The sequence below is a fragment of the Sceloporus occidentalis genome, unplaced genomic scaffold (assembly GCF_023333645.1).
Source record: "Sceloporus occidentalis isolate IW3139 unplaced genomic scaffold, rSceOcc1.0.p SCAF_2, whole genome shotgun sequence".
NCBI classification, from domain to species: Eukaryota; Metazoa; Chordata; class Lepidosauria; order Squamata; family Phrynosomatidae; genus Sceloporus; species Sceloporus occidentalis.
In genome coordinates this window covers 78,506,814-78,522,463 of record NW_028316982.1, presented here as the reverse complement: position 1 = coordinate 78,522,463, position 15,650 = coordinate 78,506,814, and the positions used below count along the sequence as shown (strand labels likewise).

At 42.5% G+C, this 15,650-nt stretch overlaps 1 long non-coding RNA gene across 1 annotated transcript; it reads left to right on the top strand.

Moving 5' to 3' along the window:
• The first annotated feature begins 176 nt into the window (after positions 1-176).
• Positions 177-1,751, top strand: LOC149318593 (uncharacterized). The gene is made up of 3 exons (XR_016280070.1): positions 177-479; positions 1,210-1,289; positions 1,511-1,751. It is a non-coding gene; the product is annotated as an uncharacterized LOC149318593 (long non-coding RNA).
• Positions 1,752-15,650: the final 13,899 nt, after the last annotated feature.

Below are 15,650 nucleotides of genomic sequence, written 5' to 3'. Positions count from 1 at the left end.
TTAAACTGCATCATTGGAATGTTGATGCAACTGTCAACTGTCGTTCTCAACTGTCACTGAGGGAGAGTGAGACAGTTGGTCCTTCTGGGAGAGAGTGTCAGTTATGACAGTTGGTGTGTTAGAGTAACTGCCTCTCTGGTTTTATTGTTATGATTGTTTTGGTTGGCAAAGTAATTTATTTATTAAAGTAACTTATTTATTAAAGCCCTCGTGTAGAGTGAAGGCTTGAAGTGCTCTTGTCGTTATTTCGCTAGCCGGGAGCTCAAGGCCGTTTGCAGCGGTGAAGGAATATTATTCTTCTTGGACTGAATACCTTTGCAGACATCTCTTCAGATTCCTTCTCCCTGGGGTCCTGTCGACATGGTTCAACTCTGTAGGTGGTCGTGGTGGACACAGCGCGTCTTTCCACGCCCTGACAATCTCTCCCTCCCAGATGAGAACAAAGGACCTATCTGTAGCAGTCATCCTCCATTCTCCAGGTATCACCTTCTAAACCCTGTAAAAAAAGTCAAGGGAGGGGGAAATGAAAGAGGGTACGTGAAGCCCTGATCCCAAATAACTTTCCTTAAGGAAGGGGAGAAGGGAGATTCCCCACTGTCCCCCCACTAATGTACCCATAAGATGGCAGGTTCATTGACATTATGGGTGATGATCTTCTCCAAGGGTTCTTCCTGGAAGCTGGGAGGAGAAACAATACAAAGGTCCGAATAGAAGCCCACTCACAGCCCCTCCATTTTAACATCGCCTCCTTCTGTATAATCCACTTTGGAGGTGTGCTGTTTAAACAATACACGCATCTTAAGAGGCCGGAAGCCATGCCGAAGCTGTGTTCTGGTCTTTGGGAATGAAGCATGGCTTTGGAGTGGCTTCCAGGCTCTTAGTACGCGTGCCTCGTTTAAACAGCACACTTCCAAAGTGGCCCGAAGGTGCCTTAGTTTGGTCTGTCTGTGCAGAATTTGAACTCTGCCCTGCAGAATGGTTCCCCATTCCCATTAAATATAATGGCAGAGCAAAATGATATCCCTTATATAAAATGGAAAATCAAGGTTTGTTATTTGGAAATTATACTTCATTGGAATATTTTCAAGCCATGGATGCTTGAATCAGTGTATAAAACATCCGCAAATAAGGAGGGCCGGCTGTATATGTATATGTGGAAAGAGAGTCTTGATGGCTTTCACTTCTCCTTCCCATGCCACGTATTTTCAGGATACAGAGGACTGGGCCGTGAATGATGAAATCCATGGGGAGGAGAATGAGGAATTTTGCCCACGGTCCGCTTTTGCCAGGTACTTCAAAGACAGTTAAGGGAGGGATGGCTGCTGTGGAGCCTCACCTTTGGGATGTGGCTAGGCGCTTCTGGAAGGAGCACTCTCTCTCATCCACAGTCCATGTACTTCCATAAGGATACCCTTATGGTAACTTCAGTGGGTTGTCTGGACCATGATTCTGGCCCCATTGGTGGACAGAAGGTGTCACGTTTCATGCCTTTTTTCTGTCCTCATTTCAGACATATGGAGCCACAAGGGGCCTGCGCTAAGAAGAGCAGCACCTCTCAGAGGTTTAAATGATGCATGTGTCCTAAGAGGCCGGAAGCCATGCCAAAGCTGCTTTCTGATCCTTAGGACTGAAGCATGGCTTTGGTGCGGCTTCCGGGCCTCATTTAAACAGCACACCTCCAAAGTGGCCTGAAGCTGCTTTAGTTTGGCCTGTCTGTGCAGAATTTTAACTCTGCCCTGCAGCATGGAGGACCCTGGAGAAAACTCCCTCGACTGTGCACTGCTGTGAACAAAACCGAAAAAGGGAAAGGAGGGAAGAAATAGGGAAGGAAGGAAGGAAATGGGACTTGCCTCAGAAGACATTGGGATCATCCTCTTCATCCCTGGGCCGTATGGAGCAGGAAAACTGCCTGACAAAAGCCTTCCTGACCCTCTGCAGAGGAGAGGGATGAATGAGAGGTAGAGTCATGGACTCAATGGTGACCTGAGAAAGCCAAAGCCAACCTCCGCCCGTGTGACCTCTCCACCTCCAAGGCCATGTCTGGACAGTGAAGCTACTCATCTGAGGAATCTCCTTGCATGAAGCATGGTGGTGCTGGTAACTTGAGTGGTCCCAAGCAAAGGTGCCCTTTAGGAATAGGTCTGACCACAGTCCAGAAGAGCACTGACCACCAACCAACGGCTGCACTGGCATCAGTTGCCTTGTAGAGTGGGATCCAGATCCCATAGCAGAAATGGAACCTTTTCAAATGGAAACAAACATTGTGAGCTAGGAGGGGGAATTTGCATGTGGGTATTGATTGGCTGAGGGGAAAGGGGAGGGAGGGGCCTTCCTTGTCACATGGAAGTTTTTTGGGATATTTGGAGCTCAGATCTGGGGTGACTGTGGGTCCACGATGCGAATTCATGTCATAACGTGAATGTGTTGTCAGATGAGATTCCTTTCTATGGCTGCTCCTTCCATGGCACTTCTGCAGTGATTCCAAAGTAACCCCTTATTTTGGTAAAATCGGGAAAAAAGTGAATTCACAGAATTCGCTTTCAAGTTCACTTCAATTTCACTCTGAATTGGTCTGGTGTGGAAGATCACTCCGATGTCACCCCCTTGGCCCCCTGCGTCCTGCACCTTCATCCACCTCCTCCTCCTTCATGCCATCTTGTCCTCTCTGCCACCCTGCCACTCATCCCATCATCCCCTGCCTGCTCCTTCAGTCCGATCCTACTTCCAGTGACCCCCTACGCCCTAGCCCATCATCCCCTGACTGCTCCTGCATCCGAATACTGGCTCCAGTGACCCCCTGTGCCCTATCCCATCATCCCCTGACTGCTCCTTCAGTCCGATCCAGTCCCCAGTGACCACCTGCGCCCTATCCCATCATCCTCTGCCTGCTCCTATATTCGAATCCTGGCTCCAGTGACCTCCTGTGACTTATCCCATCATCCCCTGCCTGCTCCTACATTCGAATCTTGGCTCCAGTGAACCCCTGCTCCCTATCCCATCATCCCCTGCCTGCTCCTACATTCGAATCTTGGCTCCAGTGACCCCCTGCGCCCTATCCCATCATCCCCTGCCTGCTCCTACATTCGAATCCTGGCTCCAGTAACCCCCTGCGCCCTATCTCATCATCCCCTGTCTGCTCCTACATTCGAATCCTGGCTCCAGTAACCCCCTGCGCCCTATCTCATCATCCCCTGCCTGCTCCTACATTTGAATCCTGGCTCCAGTAACCCCCTGCGCCCTATCTCATCATCCCCTGACTGCTCCTACATTCGAATCCTGGCTCCAGTGACCCCCTGCCCCCTATCTCATCATCCCCTGCCTGCTCCTACATTCGAATCCTGGCTCCAGTGACCCCCTGCGCCCTATCCCATCATCCCCTGACTGCTCCTTCAGTCCGATCCAGTCCCCAGTGACCCCCTGCGCCCTATCCCATCATCCCCTGACTGCTCCTTCAGTCCGAGCCAGTCCCCAGTGACCCCCTGCGCCTTATCCCATCATCCCCTGACTGCTCCTTCAGTCTGATCCAAGCCCCAGTGACCCCCTGCGACTTATCCCATCATCCCCTGCCTGCTCCTACATTCGAATCCTGGCTCCAGTGACCCCCCTGCGACCTATCCCATCATCCCCTGACTACTCCTTCAGTCCGATGAAAGATGACAGCTAAGGAGGGGGCAGGGAAGGGGGACAGCATCCAGAGCCCCACTCAGCATGCGCAAGGGTCTCAATTCGAATTGTTGAATCCGCATGGTATGCACCAGTGTGGTCATAAAATTTGCACTCACTCTGCTTTGCTTGAATCACGTGACTAGCCTTGGATTAAATTCCCCCTCGATTCATAAGGGCAATGGAAGGGCAACCAATTCGGACTACAAATTAATGGCTTCAATTCTGGCTGAAAGATTTAAAAAGGTTTTAATTAATTGGATACACGAGCATCAAAATGTTTTTTTGCCAAAAAGGAGAATTAGAGATAATATAAGAAATTTATTAAATTTAATTGAAATTCATGAAAAAAAATTGAATAAGGAATTGGCAATGATATTTCTTGATGCCGAGAAGGCTTTTGATAATGTTAGATGGAATTTCATGTTTGTGGTATTGAAAAAGTTGGATGTGGGAGAGACCTTTCTAAAATGGATAACAAAAATTTACCACAACCAAGAAGCGACGGTGTCAATTAACGGGGAAAGATCAACGATGTTTAAAATTTCTAAAGGTGTTAGGCAAGGTTGTCCACTTGCCCCGCTATTATTTATAGTGACTTTGGAGGTACTATTGAATAAGATTAGAAATGATACTGTAATTGGTGGAACAAGGATCAAAAACTATAATTACAAACTTCGAGCATACGCTGATGATGTGGTCCTTACCATATCTAATATTTCGGAATGTGCAGACCACCTCATGAAGATTCTTAAGGACTACGGTAAAGTATCAGGGTATAGGATTAATCAGAAAAAAACAATGATGTTGACTATGAATATCCCAGATAAAGACATAGAAAAAATCGTGAAGATAACAGCTTTCCAAAGGAAAAAGCAAGTAAAATATTTAGGGATCACTCTGTCGACGAAGAACACGGAATTATATCAAAACAACTATATTAAGGTATGGAAAGAAATTAAAAGGGACCTGGCGAGGTGGCAGCATTTACAAATTTCCTGGCTTGGTAGAATAGCAGTAGTAAAGATGGCAATACTCCCTAAATTGATGTTTCTATTTCAAAACATTCCTATTATTACGAAGGATTCGGTATTTAAAGGTTGGCAAAAAGATATTTCAAAATTTGTTTGGCAAAATAAAAAACCTAGAATTAAAATGAAGATTATGCAGGATAAGACGGAAAAAGGTGGTCTGGGTCTCCCTAATTTTAAATGGTACTTTTATGCTTGTGTATTCGATTGGTTACTTGATTGGTTTAAATTGGAGAAAGATAGAATGTTGTCCTTGGAAAGCTTTGGGCTAAAATTCGGTCTTCATGCTTACTTATTTTACGAAAAAGTTAAAGTAGACAGAGAATTTAATTGCCATTACGTCCGTAAAACATTATTGCGGGTATGGGTGAAATATAGAAGAAGATGGTGCCCAAAGATACCCTTATGGGCATCTCCGGGTGAGGCCTTTTTGAAGAGGGAAGTGTATAGTGAGGATAGATGGATTACGTATAAGGATATCATCAAAATGGATCAAGGTAAAGAGAAAATTAAAACGCAGGAAGAGATTAGTAGTGAGGGTTTTGCCATCAACTGGTTCTCTTACACACAGCTGTACGAGAGATTTAAAAATGACCAGACTGGAATAGGTTTTACATTAGGTATCCCAGAGCTAGAAAAAATGATCACAGGTGGCTCTAAAATAAAAGTAATATCCAATTTTTATAACATGATCCTGGGAATGGAAATGGAAGAGGAGGTTGTCAAAGAATATATGATCGCGTGGGCAAGAGACTTGAATCGAAGTATAAGGCTAGAGCAGTGGGAAAGAACATGGAAAAAAAGAATTAAATTTACAAACAATGTAGAACTTAAAGAGAATTGTTATAAGTCGATCTTCAGGTGGTATTTAACCCCACACAGGATATCTAAAATGTACAAGGGCATGGAGGGTTTATGTTGGATATGTCAAAAGCAACTAGGGATTTATTTGCATAGCCGGTGGTTATGTGATAAGGCCAAACAATATTGGAAGAGGATTCACGGAGAAATGAAAAAGATATTTAAATTTACCATGTCTCCTGACCCGATGGTGTATTTGTTAAATATGATAGAAGACCAGGAACTGGAAAAGACAAATGGCAAACTGATTTTTCTGTTTATAGTCGCAGCTAGAATGCTTTATGCAAAGTATTGGAAGTCTAAGGAGGTTCCATCAATAGATGAATGGAAAATCAAATTATATGAAATGTACGAAACGGACAAACTAGTATGCCTGATGAAAACCGATTCAATGTCAGAGTTTTTAAAGGACTGGGAACCATGGATTTCCTATTTATACCAAGAAGAGAGTCCTAATAGATATATAGCTATTGTAGATTAAAGTTAAATGTTTATGAGGGTGCCAGATTTATTGACACAAAGATACGAGTGTATTATTTATTTATGCTATGTGATATAGTGGCCACACGTTGGATTATAGAGGGTAGTTAGTAGAGCATTAGCAGGAGGATTAAGGAACTGGATCCATGGGCAATAAAAATAGAGAGTGTGGATGGCAACGCTCTTTATAATATGACTGTACTTAACGCAGAGATCAGTTTGGGTACACAGTTGGGATTTAATGAATGTGGAATAAGTTTTCTAGATTGGATACTTAACGATTATTAAGAGTATGTTTTGAATATAGATCACTCATATCAAGCAACAAGGGCTCAGCTAAGGAAGTTACGTTTTGTATTTGCGTCTGTATGTTTATGTTCGTGTAGTTCAAGGGGTGGTGGTGGGTGTAGGGGCTTGGATGGTTTTATATTTTGTATGGGTGTATGTTATAGTTTGTAATATTGTATATTGTATATTGTGTTTCCTCGTTTGTACTGCTTTTAATTAATAAAAATTATTTTTTAAAAAATAAGGGCAACGGAAGGGCAACCAAGTGTGATTCACGTTATAAGGTGAATTCGCATAGCTGAACCAGGAGTCACCCTGGATCTGACCTGCAAAAAGCCCCCTGTGATATACTCCTCTAAAGGTCTACTCACATCTACTGTTGGATTGTGAGGTAGGAGGGGGAATTTACATGTGGTTGCTGATTGGCTGAGGGGCAAAGGGGAGGGGAAATTTGCATGTGGTTGCTGATTGGCTGAGGGGCAAAGGGGAGGGGGAATTTGCATGTGGTTGTTGATTGGCTGTGGGGCAAAGGGTAGAGAGAAAGGTGGGGGAATTTGCATGTGGTTGCTGATTGGCTGAGGGGCAAAGGGGAGGGAGGGGCCTTCCTTGTGAGGCTCTGGAGGTCTATCACATTGATTTGGATTGTGAGGTAGGAGGGGGAATTTGCATGTGGTTGCTGATTGGCTGAGGGGCAAAGAGGAGGGAGGGAGGAAGAATTTGCATGTGGGTGCTGATTGGCTGAGGGGCAAAGGGGAGGGAGGAAGAGTTTGCATGTGGGTTCTGATTGGCTGAGGGGCAAAGGGGAGGGAGGAAGAGTTTGCATGTGGGTTCTGATTGGCTGAGGGGCAAGGGGGAGGGAGGGGAATTTGCATCTGGGTTCTGATTGGCTGAGGGGCAAAGGGGAGGGAGGGGAATTTGCATCTGGGTTCTGATTGGCTGAGGGGCAAACGGGAGGTAGGGGAATTTGCATCTGGGTTCTGATTGGCTGAGGGGCAAAGGGGAGGGAGGGGCCTTCCTTGTGGGGGTTGCCGTTTTTCTGGCGGGAGATTCCCAGTTTTTCGGCCTTCAGGAATGAGACAGATCCATGTTACATGTTCAGGGTACTCTGACCACTAGGTGCTACTATTGCAGTTGCCAGTAAAGTTCTGGGGCTTGACATTCTGCTGACTGGGCAAGAATCATTTTGTCTTGGAACTAGATCTCCTGGTAGGTTTTGCAGTGATATATTACATTCTTCTTGGAAAAGGAATAATGAGTTTTGCTTATAGAGAACAATAGAAGGACCGAGGGCATTATCCTTCCCCCTTTTTAGCACCATCACCATCTGTTCCTTTCACCCACAAACAGAGCAAAAACGTTTTCTTTCTCAGACTCAGGCCTTGCTTTAATGGTAAATTGTGATTGTTTAAAAAAATGTTGGTTTCTTTGATTTTTTTTACTCCAGCTTTTTTCCCTGTAAGAACTATAAGCAGCTTCATGAGAACAAAACAAAGTTACACAGTTGAAGCCACAAATTACAATTAGCTAAAATCACATCTCAAAACACAAACTGTGCATATCTATCTTTAGAAATATATGAAATAATACTTTATCAATATTGGCTGAAATACTTTATACAATAACAAAAGGGATCCAGGACAAATGAAATATTCACTCATTCCCTGAAACCTTACAATAATATTCATTTCTTACATGCCTCTTCTTATGGATCGAGTGACAACAACAATTAACAAACAAACAACAATGTGGTTGTTGTTAAAACACACATCAATTTAAAAGGACAAATAAGATATATGATTTTAACCAGGAAAATCAGCTTCTGCATCAGAAAGTTAATAAAGGTCAAAATGAGCTTGGTAACACAAAGCTAAAACTGAAGATCTATACACAGAGATTGCCAGACTGGAGAATAGGCAAAAGTCTAAAAACGAAGAAGTTTAGATGTTTTGAAAAACCACCACAGGGCCAGTAAACAGGGAAACAAGATGGAAAAGAAAGTCTTACCCTGTGAAAGCAGATTACAATTCTAACCAATTTGAACTTCTCAATATAAAGTCTAAGAGCCATAGACAAAAAGAAAAAAAAAGCAGAGCCTTTTAAAACAGAGGTTAAGCAACAAGAAAAGAGAAACTCACAAGAGCAAGCAGAAACAGTAAATAAGGAGAAGGAAGAAGAAATGGCATTCATAAGGAATGAGGTTAACAGGCCCAATGAGCCTGATGGACAATTGGCTGTGGTATTAAGAGTCAAAAAGAGAGAAGAATTGAGCCAGGAGGAAAAGAGTTATGACAGTTTAAAACCTTTGTTTAAATCAGCTCAGGAAAAAGCCTCAAAGTTAAAGGAAAAACCTCCTCGCAGAGTCAAGAAGACACAAAAAGAGGTTTAACAACAATTAAATGAAGAGAAAGCATACAAATGGAGGACAAACATCATAAATCCCAGCTAGATAAACTTTCCGTACTTTCAGATTTGACATGTATTTGGAAGCTATATACTAAATGGGACACTGATAAAGAATTCTAAACCTGACAATTAAATAATACAACGCAAACGATTAAAATAGTTCAGAAAGGCTGGGAGAATCCGGAAAAAGTAGAACTGTCCTGGGAAAAGTGGTTAGAGACAAAGCTCCATCCGTCTTCAGTCCAGCAAGAGAGAGAGGTTAAAAGATTGAATATGTTTGGTAACAAACTTAAGAGGAGCATATAAAGGATCTGAATTTAAGTTGAAATGTTGTTAATGACTTGAAAACAGAAAAGTAAAATTAATACTGAAAATATATTTTAAAAGCAAATGTATGTTTGCAGTGGGAAAGCCTGAAGATACATAAGTCAGTAATGGTTATTGATAAAACTTATAGTAAAGTGATAATAACTATAGACTTAAAGAAGATCTTTAAATACTGCTTTTACAATGGAGAGAAAAATTATATATATATATATATATATATATATATAGAGAGAGAGAGAGAGAGAGAGAGAGAGAGACAGAGAGAGATATGATAAAGTAATTATATGAAATGTTCAAATATATGTTATATGAGGGTATCTATGATTTAAAAACAACGGTCAGTATAGAGATCGGTGAGTTATTTAGAAATAAGATATGGTTTTTTATTGGCAGACATAACCCAAGAAGATGCTTAAATGTGTCAATAAACTTATTAATGGGGGAGGTATGTAGTGAAAAGACAGATTAGCCTGACATAGCAGCAGCCAATCAGGAGCCAGAGAGTGCCAGCCAATGAGAAGCAGGCAGGGAACGGTTGGAGGCTCCCTTGTGGCAGTTAGGGAATTCAGTTAGGGCTCTGCTGAGTCCAGTGAAGGACAGAGGTTTAAGAGGTCCAGGGAAGGGAGCTGAGGTTATAGTCCGGTGTGAGGGGCTTGTAGCCTAATGGATACTCCAGGTTTGGGAGTTACCTTGTGAAAGTAACCGGGGTTTTTTACTTTCTCCGAGTATAAGATAGGGCTTAGGGAAACTAAGCGAGGGAAAGGGCAGGGAGAATGCCCTTGGGGACCAGAAACATTGGCTCTGTGAAGAGTTGACTGGTTCAGAGTTCATTTCAATAACAACTTGCCTTCAGTTTAAATTTACAACAGCTTTACCATCATCTCTACACTGCAGGTTAAAACCAGAGTTTTTAAAAGGGGCAGATCAGGATTGGGGACCCACTGTCACTTAAGTATTAATTTTGGTGGCAGTTTAAAAAGAGGGAGTGTCACCCCATGGCACTCTCCCCAGAGAGAGACCGAGGGAACCAATAATCCCATTCTCCCTTCATTTTAGGGAGGAGGGATAACCGCAGCTCAGGGGTTGGGGAAGGGGGAAAGCCAAGGCACTCTCCCCAGAGAGAGAGACCGAGGGAACCAAGGCTAACCATGAAGGGTGGCCTCAAGGGAGGTCTGGACCGTGGTCTCCATGTTGGGATGAACCTGGTCCGCAGGGCATTAATGGTGTGGATTAATTGCCTGCAGAGGAAAGGGAGCGAATATCACCTCTCTAAGGCCAGAGGTGACAGGAAATCCTGTTTGTTCAGTAGAGAGATTTTCATTCCTCCATCTAGCCCCATCCAGCGCACTAGAAACTCCAGAGACCATTTCCCCTGTCCTTCTAACACAACTTACTCTACTGACATATATTCTTTGAACCTTGTTACAGGTCTCATCATAGGGACTGGATTCTTACATAACCACAGTGTACAACAAGGCATTAGAGGTGAATGGGACCCGGAGCTTCAGAGTCTTATCATCAGCGATGTCTGTTTTTATCAACCCAATGGCTTTAATAATTTAATAATTTGTTTTATTTATATACCGCTATTCCAAAGATCATAGCGGTGAACAGCAAGTAAGCTAATTAGCAAGTAAGCCAATTTGCCCCCAACAGTCTGGGTACTCATTTTAGCGACCTCGGAAGGATGCAAGCCTGAGTCGAGCTTGGGCCCTTTTGCTGGTCTTGAACTCGCAACCTTGTGGTTTCGAGTGAATGGCTGCAGTACAGGCATTTAACCACTGCGCCACCAGGGCCCTGACCTGATTTGAGAAGGAGATTATGGCCTCAACAAGATGGCTGATTGCAGACAACCAGGAAAGAGGGATGGTCACCCGGCCCCTGTTCCTCAACTCCCAAGACAAGGCACAGATGGGAGACCTTTGAATGTGCTCCGTGTGGAGTAGCCATATGAGGGCCAGCAGGAAAGACCCCTTCTGGGTGATGTCCTTACCTTCCTCATAAAGTAGTCCTTTTTCTGCTGAGCCAACCAAGAGCACTCATTCACCTTGTCCAAGAGGAAGACCAGGTCGCAAATGTACGAGGAAAGTATGCCACGCATGAGCTTATAGCAGACACTGTCAAGAAAAACAGGCAAGCGTGTGGGAGGAGAGGTCTCTGTCTTATTAATGCCTCTGCTACTTCCAGGCTTCCTCCTCCTCCTCTTCTTCCTTGAATATCCAGAACAAGAGACCAGGGAGCTGCTTCCTGAGGCTCTCTGCAGGCCAGCCTGATGATACTACTAGTAGTACTAGTAGTAGGGGAAAGGACATTGCCACTGAGACTAGAGAATTGCTGGGCCGCTGTCCTCTTTGCCCAGGTGAATGGTCCTAGGCAAAACCTTCCAAAGAACGACCCGCAGGAGTCTTTGGGTGGCTTCCCTTGGCCAGGTGTTAAGGCTTACATAGAGCCTTATCATATGTGAAACAGGAGCCCCAATTCAAAGTACTTCTGTCTTTCATGTGAAGGAAAGTCACTTTGAATCCAAGGCAATTCACGTGATGTACTATCACACTTGAAGAACGGAACTGTGGTAATTACAGGCCCAAAGTGGGTGAGTGCACATTGTATTATCACACCGGTACATACCATGCGGGTTCAACGATTCGAATTGGGACCCTTGCGCAAGCTCAGTGGGGGTCTGAACGCATTGGGAACCTTTGCAATTCTGGGGTGAAGAAGGTGAACAGCAAGCAAGCTAATTAGCATGTAAGCTAATTTGCCGCCAACAGTCTAGGTACTCATTTTAGCGACCTCGGAAGGATGCAAGCCTGAGTCGAGCTTGGGCCCTTTTGCTGGTCTTGAACTCACAACCTTGTGGTTTTGAGTAAATGGCTGCAGTACAGGCATTTAACCACTGCGCCACCAGGGCTCCTTACTTATTTGCTTGAGTGTGCATTGACTTTATTATGGCTTTATTTATTATGTTGGAAGAGGCTCCATTCACAGGATTTCCTCCTGGTCAGGAGGTTGAAATGTAGGATGTGCTCTGGAAGGTGTCATGGCCACCCTGCTCAACAGGCCTCTTCATCATGCTCATAATGGAGGACATTTTGGGATTCCTCCTGGTCAGGAGGTTGAAAAATCCTGGAAAAGGAAGAGGTCAGACTCACAAAAGGAAAGGGAAGTTGCATCATTACTGGATTTCCAGCCTTAGAGAGGGAAAATAGGCTCAGGGCCCCAGAGATGTGTGGGACAATAAGAGAAAACCAACAGAAGTCCCTAACGCCAAAAAACCCAAGATGTAAGAACAAAAAACAAAACTAAAGGGTTCTGCCAAAGAAAATCTATATGTGTAGAAATTAACTAAATAAATTAAATAAATTATATCCCACTTCTAATTACCAAAATACACTACTATGAAGAAATAAGGGATTAAATAAATCCTGGAGTAGAGAAGCCAGCAAAATTTCTAAAAGGGTATAAATACCCCACTGAAAAATGAGCAAAAAATATCCAAACTCAAATCCAGAGTAATCGAACCCTGGAGCAGGAAAGCCAGTAAAATTTCTAAAAGGGTAACACTACCCCACTAAGAGTTATGCAAATGTAAAAAATAAAATCATAAAATGATATAAAACACTAAAGGCCAGATGCATTTTGACCTCAGTCTTCCTCAGTGGCCTATAACCATTTAAAATATATTATATCTGCTCATCAACCCACACAATGTGTCTCTACTCAATTCAAAAGCAACAATGGTCATGTATTGCTCACTAAGACCCACCAAGACTCAGGAGAAGATCCTAGGGAAAACTTAGAGTGTAAAAGAGCAGTGAAAAGCTCTGACCACCAACTCACACTTAAGCCCACCAGGGATTCCGATCTCCATGATGAATCCATTTGGGTTCCAATTTTTGTGGTTGTTTTGTGTTCGTAGTATTAGATATCCCATCCAAACACCCAAACTTTAATGGAATTCTTCTCCTATGGCCAGCTTAACCGGTAGTGGGAACCATTCTGCCAATTTTGGTAATTGGAAGTGGGATATAATTTATTTAATTTATTTAGTTAATTTCTGCACATATGGATTTTCTTTGGCAGAACCCTTTAGTTTTGTTTTTTGGGAGAATAAGAGGCAATCTGCTTACCTTTCAGGTGATTCTAAATAATGGCCCAAAATGTATTCTCGTTCTCTTCTGTAAACACCCCTCTTCCTCCTCCTCCTCCTCCTGCTGCTGCTTGGACTACTGTCCCCAAACAGAGAAGTCAGAGCCATGCCCCAAATCAAGCCCAACCCTAGGTTCATGAAATGCCTTGCCTTTGAAAAAACAGAAGAAGGGGAGATGTAGATGAATTGGCAAAGGGAGGGAGGGCCTTCCTTGTGAGGCTCTGGAGGTCTACTCACTTATTTATTTATTTATTTATTTATTTATGGTATTTATACTCCGCCCTTCAGCCCTAAAGGTTATCAGAGTGGCTATCATATTGGGGGGGGGGGGGGGTAAGGCCACCACCGCCGCACATTCTTGTTTGGCACCACTGTAATTTCCATGGCTCTATGCTATGGAATTCTGGGAATGTAGTTTTGTTTGCCCAGAATAGTGAAATATCATTTTGCAATATAGCCATGTTAAATGTTAAACCACATTAAACCCCAAGGGTTTGTTATGGAATAAGTAACTGAAATATGCAATAAGCCTATTTAAATGTCAAAATGAGGTGTGTGTTTTGGGGTTTTAAAGTAACAAACAAACAAAACTGAAATATACAATAAAGCCATGTTAAATGCCGAAATGTAGTGTGTGCATATGTGTGTTTTGGATTTTTTTGGGGGGTGGGTTTTTGATAGTTGTATGTTGGCCAGAAAAGAGAAGCTACATTTCTGCCTGCTGTCTAGGAAGAATGTCAAAAGCTCTTCCATTCTGAGCATGACTAAGAAGCATGCATTTATATTGGGTTTTTTTTTAATTAATGTTTTTGGCTTTTATTTGGTCATGTCCTCTATTTTTCGTGAATGTCCTACATTTTTGGCCAAAATTTGTCCTACATTTCTTCTGCATTTTGTCCCTGTTTGGTGGTAGAGAATTATGGCAGCCCTACCCATTGGGTTTCTATGGCCAAGTGGGGAATTGGACCCTGGTCTCCAGTCATAGTCCACCACTCAAACCACTACACCATGCTGGCTCCTAATTGATTGATAGCTAAATATTATCTGTCTTCTTTTCTTCTTTTTAAGGCTGCAGTCCTACATACATTTAACTAAGTCCCATTGAACTCAATGGTAAGAAAGGTATAGGATTTCACTCTAAAGGAGCAATATCAAGGTCTATGGAGTGTGCTCACACTCAGGGGAGGAAAGTGGTGGTCTGGATTTTGAACAGTGGGAAACTCTTTTAAGACATGGAAAAGAAGGATGTTCAAATTGATTGGGTGAAGAAATTCTCTTTTCAAGTATGGGATTTCTAGAGGTTAAAGTAACTGAGTGTGGAAAGACAGCTAACACTACACAAAATAGGAATTACCGGGTGTTAAACAAAGGGGAGAATGATTTGAGGGGATTTTGGCATGAAAATGCTGGAAGGATGATAAATCTAAATAGACAAGGGAATTTTGAGATTCTTCTTTAGAAAACTAAGCACTAGTCCTGCTACTGTTACCCTCCTCCATTCCAAAAAATATTAGAGTTTGAGATGCCAAATTATGGGTATGTAAGATTATACCTCTAGAAGATCCTTCTGCTCCACAGGAATTGCTGACAGTACAAGTGAGAACTGTAACCTGCAACATGCTGTTTTCCGGGATGTTTGATTTTATCATCACCACCATCAGGCAGAATTCAGATATGTTCCACAATTTATTTATTTTTTGCCAAAATATGGATTTAATGCAAATCTGTTGCTGCCTTCCTCTTCTTCGTGAATGATGCTATTTGACTGCAGAAGGATAGGCACTTAAGAGAGAGTTTATTTTTTATTAACTTTGGAGAAGGCTCGTCACATCCAATAACATTTCAAAATGGCTTATAACAAAGCATCAAAATATGCAACACAAGTCAGAAATCGAAATGTATACACAAAATATAAATTATATGTACAAATCCCCATCAATCAAAACATTTAAAATAAAAGTTGAAAATCACTTCTTGTTGTGTGCCTTCAAGTCATTTTTGTTCAGAGGAATTTTTCCTTTGCCTTCTTCTAAAACTCAGAGAGTGTGACTTGCCCAAGGTTGCCCAGCAGGTTTTCATGGCTGAGATGGGATTTGAACTTTCCGGAGTCAATACTCAAACCATTACACCATGCTGGATCGTCACGATACATACATTATGATGATTTTTTATCCTGTTTTCTAGCTAGTAAATAATGGCTGCCTTCCTGCAAGTTCCTTTTCTCTTTATAGTATTTTTATGGAAACTTCACCACAAATTATCTATTGAGCAGCAATACTGTACTATCAAATAAACAAATTACTTTTCTATTATTGATTTTTAAATAATTATTGAAATCTTATCAGCTTGTAAAAAAAAAAACAAAACCCACCATCCAATTTAAATGGCAAGCTGCATTTTTTTATTTTTTACAAAATTGTTCAGAAGGCTTCTCCTTAAATATAAGA